We start from the raw sequence: 7,858 nt of genomic DNA, 5'->3' as shown, positions 1-7,858 counted from the left end.
AGGCCCGCCACCGCCGGCCGAAGCTCCTGCCCAGGCCCCTCGCCGTCGGCCCACCTCCGTCCCTCTGCTCCAGACGCGTCGCCTCACCAAGCTCCTCGACCAGCGCCTGGCTGAGCTCCAGCGCCTCGCGGAGCTCCTTGACCAGCATGACTAGCCGAGCTGCAGCTCCTCGACCAGCACCTAGTCGACCTCCGGTGCCTCGCGGATCTCCTTGACTAGCACCTAGGCTGCAGTGCCTCACCAATCTCCTCCTTCGGTGCCTCGCCAAGCTCCTCATACGGCGCCTCGCTGAGCTCCTTGTCCAGTAGAAACTGAAGAATAAGAACCTCATAAAAATGAACCTGAAGAGTAGTGTTAAACCAACAAGAACCTAAAGAAAGTCACTATTGAGGTGAGACTGCTGAAAGTACATGTTTACAAATGTCATGTTTTGATTCTTGGATCATGCATATATTTTGCCATTCCAACTCAGTTTAGACTAATGCAGTTTTTTTGGCATGAACAATTTTGAAGTGTTGATAGAAATAGCATTGGCGAGAACTGAAAGATTATACAGCCTACAGGACATATGGGATTGGTTCTATATGACCGGCACACAAGATTCGAAAGTTGATGCATGTATTTCCAGGAGTTCAATTGCTTCTACTACAGTTGCATTAAACTTGATTCTTGTATCATAGTGATGCCCAGGAAGAAGCGTCGGTGCAGAGACCACCAAGTATGCACAGTATTTTGACAGTTTTGTAACAATGTGATAGTTTCAAAACATGGTAAAGCAATGGTGAAAAGAAAAGGCTAAAGCAGAAGAGAAAGAGATGACGATTTGCGACTCACTAGTGGATGAGGAGCCTGGCGATCTACGCCGTGGGACTGGGAAGCGTGGCAAGCCATGATCTGAAGCTTATGGCGCCCTATAGCGTTGTACAGGATGATCTCCGCAACCGTGTAGTCTTCTTCCTGGTTTAATGACAAACTTCTCATGAGACATCACTAAAGAAAATCAACAGGATATCAACTAAAGCAATTAATGGAACAAATGCAGTAAAACTACGAACTGTGGCTTTCTTTGAAACAAATAACAGAACTATCTTTCATATTGTGTTTGTTAACAAATGTGACAGTTTCAGAACAAATTTCTGTGCTTCCACAGCTCAACAAATGTGACAGTTTCAGAACAAATTAACTGAATGTTAAATTTTTGTTAGGAATTCGCCATGAATATGACAGATCTGAACTTGAATCCTCCGCAAGAGGAGGATGGAGTACCTGAAAATGAAGAGGAGGATCGACTCATCGTCATGGATATGGCAGATCTGAACTTGACTGATTGCAGATCACCGAAAAATATTCGAGAATTGGTAGAAGGTGTGGAGGAAGAGTTCGAGAATTATGAGGTCGACAAGTTGTTCAGAAGTTTTGTGACCCTACAAGCGGTTATGGTTGAGGTCATGAAAAACAAAGAGGAAATAATTACAACCTCCCACACTTGCACAAGGATTGGCGTCAGAACGAGGGAAGGCCAATCATCTTTCTATCTTGCAGTGCTGAGCTAGTTGTTGAGACTCGGGCCCTTATAGGAGAAGGGCAATAGAGGGGATGTTTATGTGTATGTCAACTCGAGTATGTGTGTGTGTGTCAACTCGAGTATGTGTGTATGTTTATGTGTATGTCTTGTGAAAGAAAAGGAAAATAAAGGAATTCGTATTAATTTGAATTTTTTCGTATTTATATGATTTGTTGGAACTTATTTGAAGTTGTTGGAATTTATTTGCATGTTCTTTCTTCATTTTTTAAAACATCCTTAAGGTTTCTAGAGAGACTAGGCTGCAAATTTTCCTTTTCATCAATGTTCTGATCTGATCTACGTACATCTCTACACCTAGCTTAACTCTTGCCTAATGATTTTCTGCCCAAAACCAGTTTAGCTTCAGATCACCTTCTAGCATCTGTACAACATGCATAATGCAAATACCAACTAGTTCTATTCAACTCCTTGAACAGACAACAGTCCATACAACTCCCAACTCCTAACTGAACATTAGCAGCAGTTGCACAATACAACCGTTTTGGTAAACTCCTAACTGAAGATTAGCAGCAGTTGCAGAATACAACAGTTTCAGTAAACTCCTAAGTAAAGATTATCACTGTCTTCCAGCACAAGCTTATCAGTGCTCCATTAAAATAAATCCCAAAAGATCATGTCAATGCAGCAAATAATATCGACATGTGCATATGTTGCAAAATTCATTTCCTGCTGAATGACTGAAACTTCAAACGGCAGCGCTAACATCTAAGAGAAATGCACCCGGCAGCGCCGAAGTAGCAGCAAGAATAAAACCACAACCATTACAAACTAATGCCATTGCAGTAATGAAATGTAAAGCAACTTAAGTTACTGCATTCTGCATAACACTAATGGAGTATTTGACCAAAACGAGAGCAGTTCAGTGCACATGAAAGAAAAGAAGGTGACTTGCAGAAGGGAAGGGAGGAGAGGCACGACCTCGGGCTTGCAGGCCTTGCAGAGGGAGCCTAGGGAGTTGGCGAGCGCGGAGGCGTCCTCCCCGCGGGCGCCGCTGCCGTGCGGCAGGACGTGGAGCAGCGTGAGGAAGTACCCCCAGTTGGCGACGTGGGTGAGCGCCCACATCATGGCGTGCTTGGCCCCGTAGCTCTGGTCCACCACCACCATCACCCGCTTCCTCCCGACCGGCGACCGCCGCGGCATCCTCCGGCGCCCGGCAGAACCCGCCGCCGCCGCAGCCGCGCCAGTGGCCCCTCGCCCGCGCCTTCTTCCTCGACCACCTCCTCGACCCCCGCCTGCCGGTGCCGGTGCCGCCTCCGCACTCCCACTCTTCCGGCTGGCGCGGCGCCGGTGCCAGCGCGCTGCCGCCATCGCTGGAGCTCAGCTGGCGCAGGAAGGGCCGCGCCCACGCCTCTAGCTTGTCGTCGTGCGGCAGCGCGAAGAAGATCCCGTCTCGCTAACGCCAGATCCGGCGATTCGTCGCCGGCTTGGAACAAAAGGTTCCATTTTTGGTGGAACACAGAAGCAAAATTACCAGCTGCGATGTGGCGGCGAGGCAAGGGGAGAGGCGAGATCTGAGAGGAGGACGTCGGCCGGTGATGGAGAGGTGATGGGAGAGGGGTAGCTGAGAGGAGCTCGGCGGCTGGTGACGGCGACGGCAAGGCGATAGCTGAGAGGGGTGAGGAGAGTGAATGCGGGGAGCTGAGTGACAGAGACGAGTCGGGAGTGCGGGTTGAATACGGAAAAAAGCAAGGTTGTTTCTGCAAAATGACCAGCTGCGACAGATATTTCGAGACAGAGGGAGTATAAGTCTTTTTAGAGATTTCACTATCGACTAGATACGAATGTATATACACATATTTTAAAGTGTAGATTCACTTATTTTGCTCCATATGTAGTCGGTAGTGGATTCTTTTAAAAGACTTATATTTAGAAACGAAGAGAGTATATAATATAATGTCTTACATAACACCGATGCCTCTTTAAAAAAGTTCAGAATTCTGATGATCCGATTGATCTAAAGTAATGTTGAGGGACCACAAGAGGAGATAAAGGCAAACTCACCAGGGCCGACTGCTTATCGTCACGAGGGCGCAGGCGAAGGGACGAGGGCACGAGGCGACGAGTAGACAAGACAAGGCAACTATTCTTCGGTTCATGTGTCGATCGATCTTATAGCTTTTTAGGGGAATCTCGATCCCTACAACCGTGTAGCGATAGGAGGAGGGTCGGGAGGAGTGTGCTTGATCCCTACGTTGGATGACTCAATCAATGGCCTGGTCCCCTCGACTCCAGACTCCAGCGGCCGAACTTCGACGTCACCAGGCCCAATAACTCTCAGTTTTTCTTTCTAGTACTAGGCCTATATAAAAATTTTGGGCCCTATGCGGGCCACACTTTTGGCACTACAGTGGCCGTGACCCTGCTAGTAGTGATCTCTATACCTAGGGGTGTGCCGCCCTAGTTGGAGTCTCATTCCCAAATTTGCAACAAACTTCAAGATCCAACCCTTTTCTTCCACCAAGAACTTTTCATGTTAGACTACAATGTTGAAAGGATCGATATGGTTGACTAGAGGGGGGGGGGGGGTGAATAGGCAACTAACAATTCTAAGCTTTTCTTGAACAAATTAAGTTTGACAACAAATAGGTTGTCTAGATATGCAACTAAGCGAGCAACCTATATGATGCTAGCAACAATAATAACAAGTAAGTAACTAATACAAGTAAAGGTAAGAAGTAACCACAAGTGGAACCGATGAAGACGAGGATGTGTTTCCGAAGTTCCTTTCCTTTGAGGGGAAGTACGTCTCCGTTGGAGCGGTGTCGAGGCATAATGCTCCATAAGATGACACTAAGGCCACCGTATTCTCCTCACACCCCACACAATGCGAGGTGCTGCACTAGTAGTGCCCTTGAAGGCGGCAACCGAACCTTTACAAACAAGGTTGGGCAATCTCCACAACCGAATTGGAGGCTCCTAATGAAACCACGAAGCTTCACCACAATGAAATATGGCTTCGAGGTGATCTCAACCGTCTAGGGTGCTCAAACACCCAAGAGTAACAAGATCCACGAGGGATTGGTGGGGAGAGTCAAATTTCTCTTGGTGGAAGTGTAGATCAAGACTCTCTCAAGCAAACCCTAGAGTATCAACAAGTTTCGTTGGCTAGGGAGAGAGATCGGGTGAAAATGGAGGTTGGAGCAACAATGGAGCTTAGGGTTGGGAAAGGTAGTCTTCTGAGGGAAGAAGAACGCCTTTATATAATGGGAGGACAAATCCAACCAACCTCCTTAGCCCACACATGAGCGGTACTACCACTCCAGGGAGCGGTACTACCGATCATAAGAGGTAGTACTGCTCCAAGGGGAGCGGTACCGCCGCTTGGGGTAGAGGGCAGCAGTCCACGAGGGAGGCAGAGGGAGGTAGTACCTCGGAGCGGTACTACCGCTGCCATGAGCGGTACTATCGATCATAGGAGGTAGTACCGCCTCCTATATCCGCTCAAGACAAGCTACAAACCTACCAAGAAGAACAAGGGAATTCTGGCACGGTAGTAACAAGCGGTACTACCGCTTGCTGGCCGGTACTACTACCCTTCACTACCGCTCTAGAAACCGCTCAGTCCGACAGGAAAAGTGTCGAGACCCACGAGCAGCTGCACTAGCCAGTGGAACTGGCCAAAGAAAACCTGCCCCAGATCATAAGAGGTAATACCGCTCCAGGGAGCGGCACTACCGCTTGGATCCTTCCAGGCAGGGCTGGGCCAAGGTCAGATGCTCCATTGAGGTAGGAAGGAGGGTGCATAGGAATTTGTACGTGACGATTCCACCCAAACCTTTCCGAAGCGGATCCCCTCTTAATAGTACGACTTTTCTTACGACTCAAGTCCACGGACAAAGAAATGAAGGAGAGTAAACGGTCTCCATATTAAAACACCAAGGGGCATGCATCGTCTTGTGCCAAATGATAATATACCTGAAAGGCTTAGTGCACACGATTAGTCCGCAAACACATTGTCATAAATCACCAAAACCACTAAGGTAGAAATATGCCCTTACAATCTTCCCCTTTTTGGTGGATTGTTGACAACACTGGATTTGCACAGAAGATATAAACAAGATATATAATGCAAACCCCACTCTCTACAAAATATAGACAAGCTCCCCTAGATGTGTGCACTATTTAAGTATGCTTGGGGAATGCACAGTGCACACACTAGAATCAACACCCACCCTATATTTTATAGACAAACACTACTTGCAAAATGTCGGATTTCGGGCTCCGCAAAACCCTAAAGATTCAGGGGTATGTATGAAGATCTCTCGCGGACTCGCCTCACCTAACTCGCTACTCGCTGGGGATGACAGAGAACTCACTCGATGGTGAGGAAGACACAGAACAGATAGTTTACCCAGGTTCGGGCCGCTGAGAAGCGTAATACCCTACTCCTGCTTTGGTGGATTGCCTCTCGTCAAGGTTGGTGGGTGAACTAGTACAGTGTCCGAGGGCCTCCGGAGGCTGGATGGCCTTTGTGTGGTGCCAGTGGGCGAATGAATGAACCCCCCTATGAAGTAACCTACTCTCTATATATATAGTGGCAACCCTGGTCCTCTTCCCTTATCGTTTTAGCGGGAAGGGATCCCACAACGGCCAATTTTAAAGGGGACAGTGGAACATGCTTCCCGTGTCCAAAAGTAGTCTTCGCCTGCAAAGTGGCTGTCAACGCAGCAGGGATGGGTCCAGGGATGACTTCCGTCCTGCAGGCGGGCGGTGGTGGCCTTGTTGCACCAGAGTGGAAACCTTTGGGAGATGCCTTGGAGACCTGCGTACGTCCTCGCCCCCTTTGCACTAAAGGAGGAACTGCACCATCCTGCTGTCTACTGCTCGCATGTCCTTCCCCCGCGTCATCCTCGACTCCTGAGGCCGGATCTCGCCTCGGAAGATCCGCATCTCCAGAGGGGTCCCGAGGAGCCCCCCTGCGGGTCTTCATGCTGTTCCTCCTCGCGAGGCTTGACCCCTCGCGAGGGCCTTGCCTTGAGTGGTGCCGGGCGTGTTGGTTTTTGGTCGATGTAGTGGGCCAACCCTGGGCTGCACGCAGGCAGGTCCGCGTACCCCCCATTCCCAGAACGCCGATAGTAGCCCCCGGGCCCACGACGCGCTCGGGTTTGCTTCTGGGCGAAGCCTCGGGGACGGCCCGAGGCGTCGCGGGCCCCAATTGCCTGCGGGCCAGGCGGCACACGTGTCTAGCCGCCATGCGGTGACGCTCTCGCTCCCGAGGCGTCCGGGGCGCATCAGACCACGATGGCACGATCTCCAAGAACCGCGCCGGCCATCATTGTTACAATGGCATCGGCGCGGCCGACCCACGCCCAACGACCCTCACGGACGTGACTGCTCGGTTGTCAGGTGAGGCGACGTGGGCGGCAATGCGCCTGTCGGCCCACCTCGCGGCACCCGAGGGGCGCGCAACGCTCGCGCTCCCACGACACTTGCTGGTCGCGGTTCGCCAATAAATCTGCCCCGTCCCTAGCAAGGGGGAGGCACTGCGATCTTGAGCTCCCTCTTTGCTTCCTTTGCCCCATCGAGAAAAACGTCTTCTCCCCTTCGTTTCTTCGTCCTCCATGGCGTCTCCAAGAGGTGATCCTGGCAAGGGGAAACGCGCGGCTCCGTCCGCTCCCTCGTCTGGCCCCGAGAGCAGCGGCAGAGGGCCCTCAGGGTCACCGCGCGTCCGCCGCCGCTGGGCTCTGACCGATGAGTAAGTCCCTCATCTGCACCCCTTTCCTTATTGTCCCATCCGCTGCTTGGTGGTTGATCTTCCCTTTTCTCCAGAGCGCCCGCAGCCAAGAAGCTCAAGCTCGGCGAGCTTCAGGAGGAGGCGGAGGGGCTGTGGGCTCAGCTCGAGAGTGCTGAGGCCGCCCTCCAGGCCACCCGCCAAGGCGAAGCGGAGGCCAAGGTGGAGTTGGCGTCGCTGCAGAGACAGGTCCAGGAGGCAGCCGACACTGTTCAGGCTGCCCAGGACGAGGCGGCGTACGCCCGGATGATGGAGTCCCAGCGTGCCAAGCAGTTCAAGAGCATCGCCGGCCGGGCGGCAGGCGTGACACGCCGATTCGTGGGGGATGCCCCGGTGTTGCCAAAGGTGAGCAGCAACGGGGGCTACCCCGCCTTCTTTCAGAAGGTGGTGGAGACGTTGGAGGCCAGCATCTCCCACGTGGAGGAGGACAACGCGTCCGACGCACGCGAGCTTCTGGGCCTTGCCTTGACACTCGTCTTCTCCAACCTGCGCCGCCTCGTCCCGTAGCTTGATCTCGAGCGCGTCGTCGAGCCGGTGCCCGC

At 51.6% G+C, this 7,858-nt stretch overlaps 1 pseudogene; it reads right to left on the bottom strand.

Annotated features, from left to right (window-relative positions):
* Window positions 1–215: 215 nt before the first annotated feature.
* On the bottom strand, window positions 216–6,817 carry LOC123399423 (annotated as a pseudogene).
* Window positions 6,818–7,858: the final 1,041 nt, after the last annotated feature.

Source organism: Hordeum vulgare, chromosome 1H (genome assembly GCF_904849725.1).
Source record: "Hordeum vulgare subsp. vulgare chromosome 1H, MorexV3_pseudomolecules_assembly, whole genome shotgun sequence".
Lineage (NCBI taxonomy): Eukaryota > Viridiplantae > Streptophyta > Magnoliopsida > Poales > Poaceae > Hordeum > Hordeum vulgare.
This window is presented reverse-complemented; position numbering and strand designations above follow the sequence as displayed.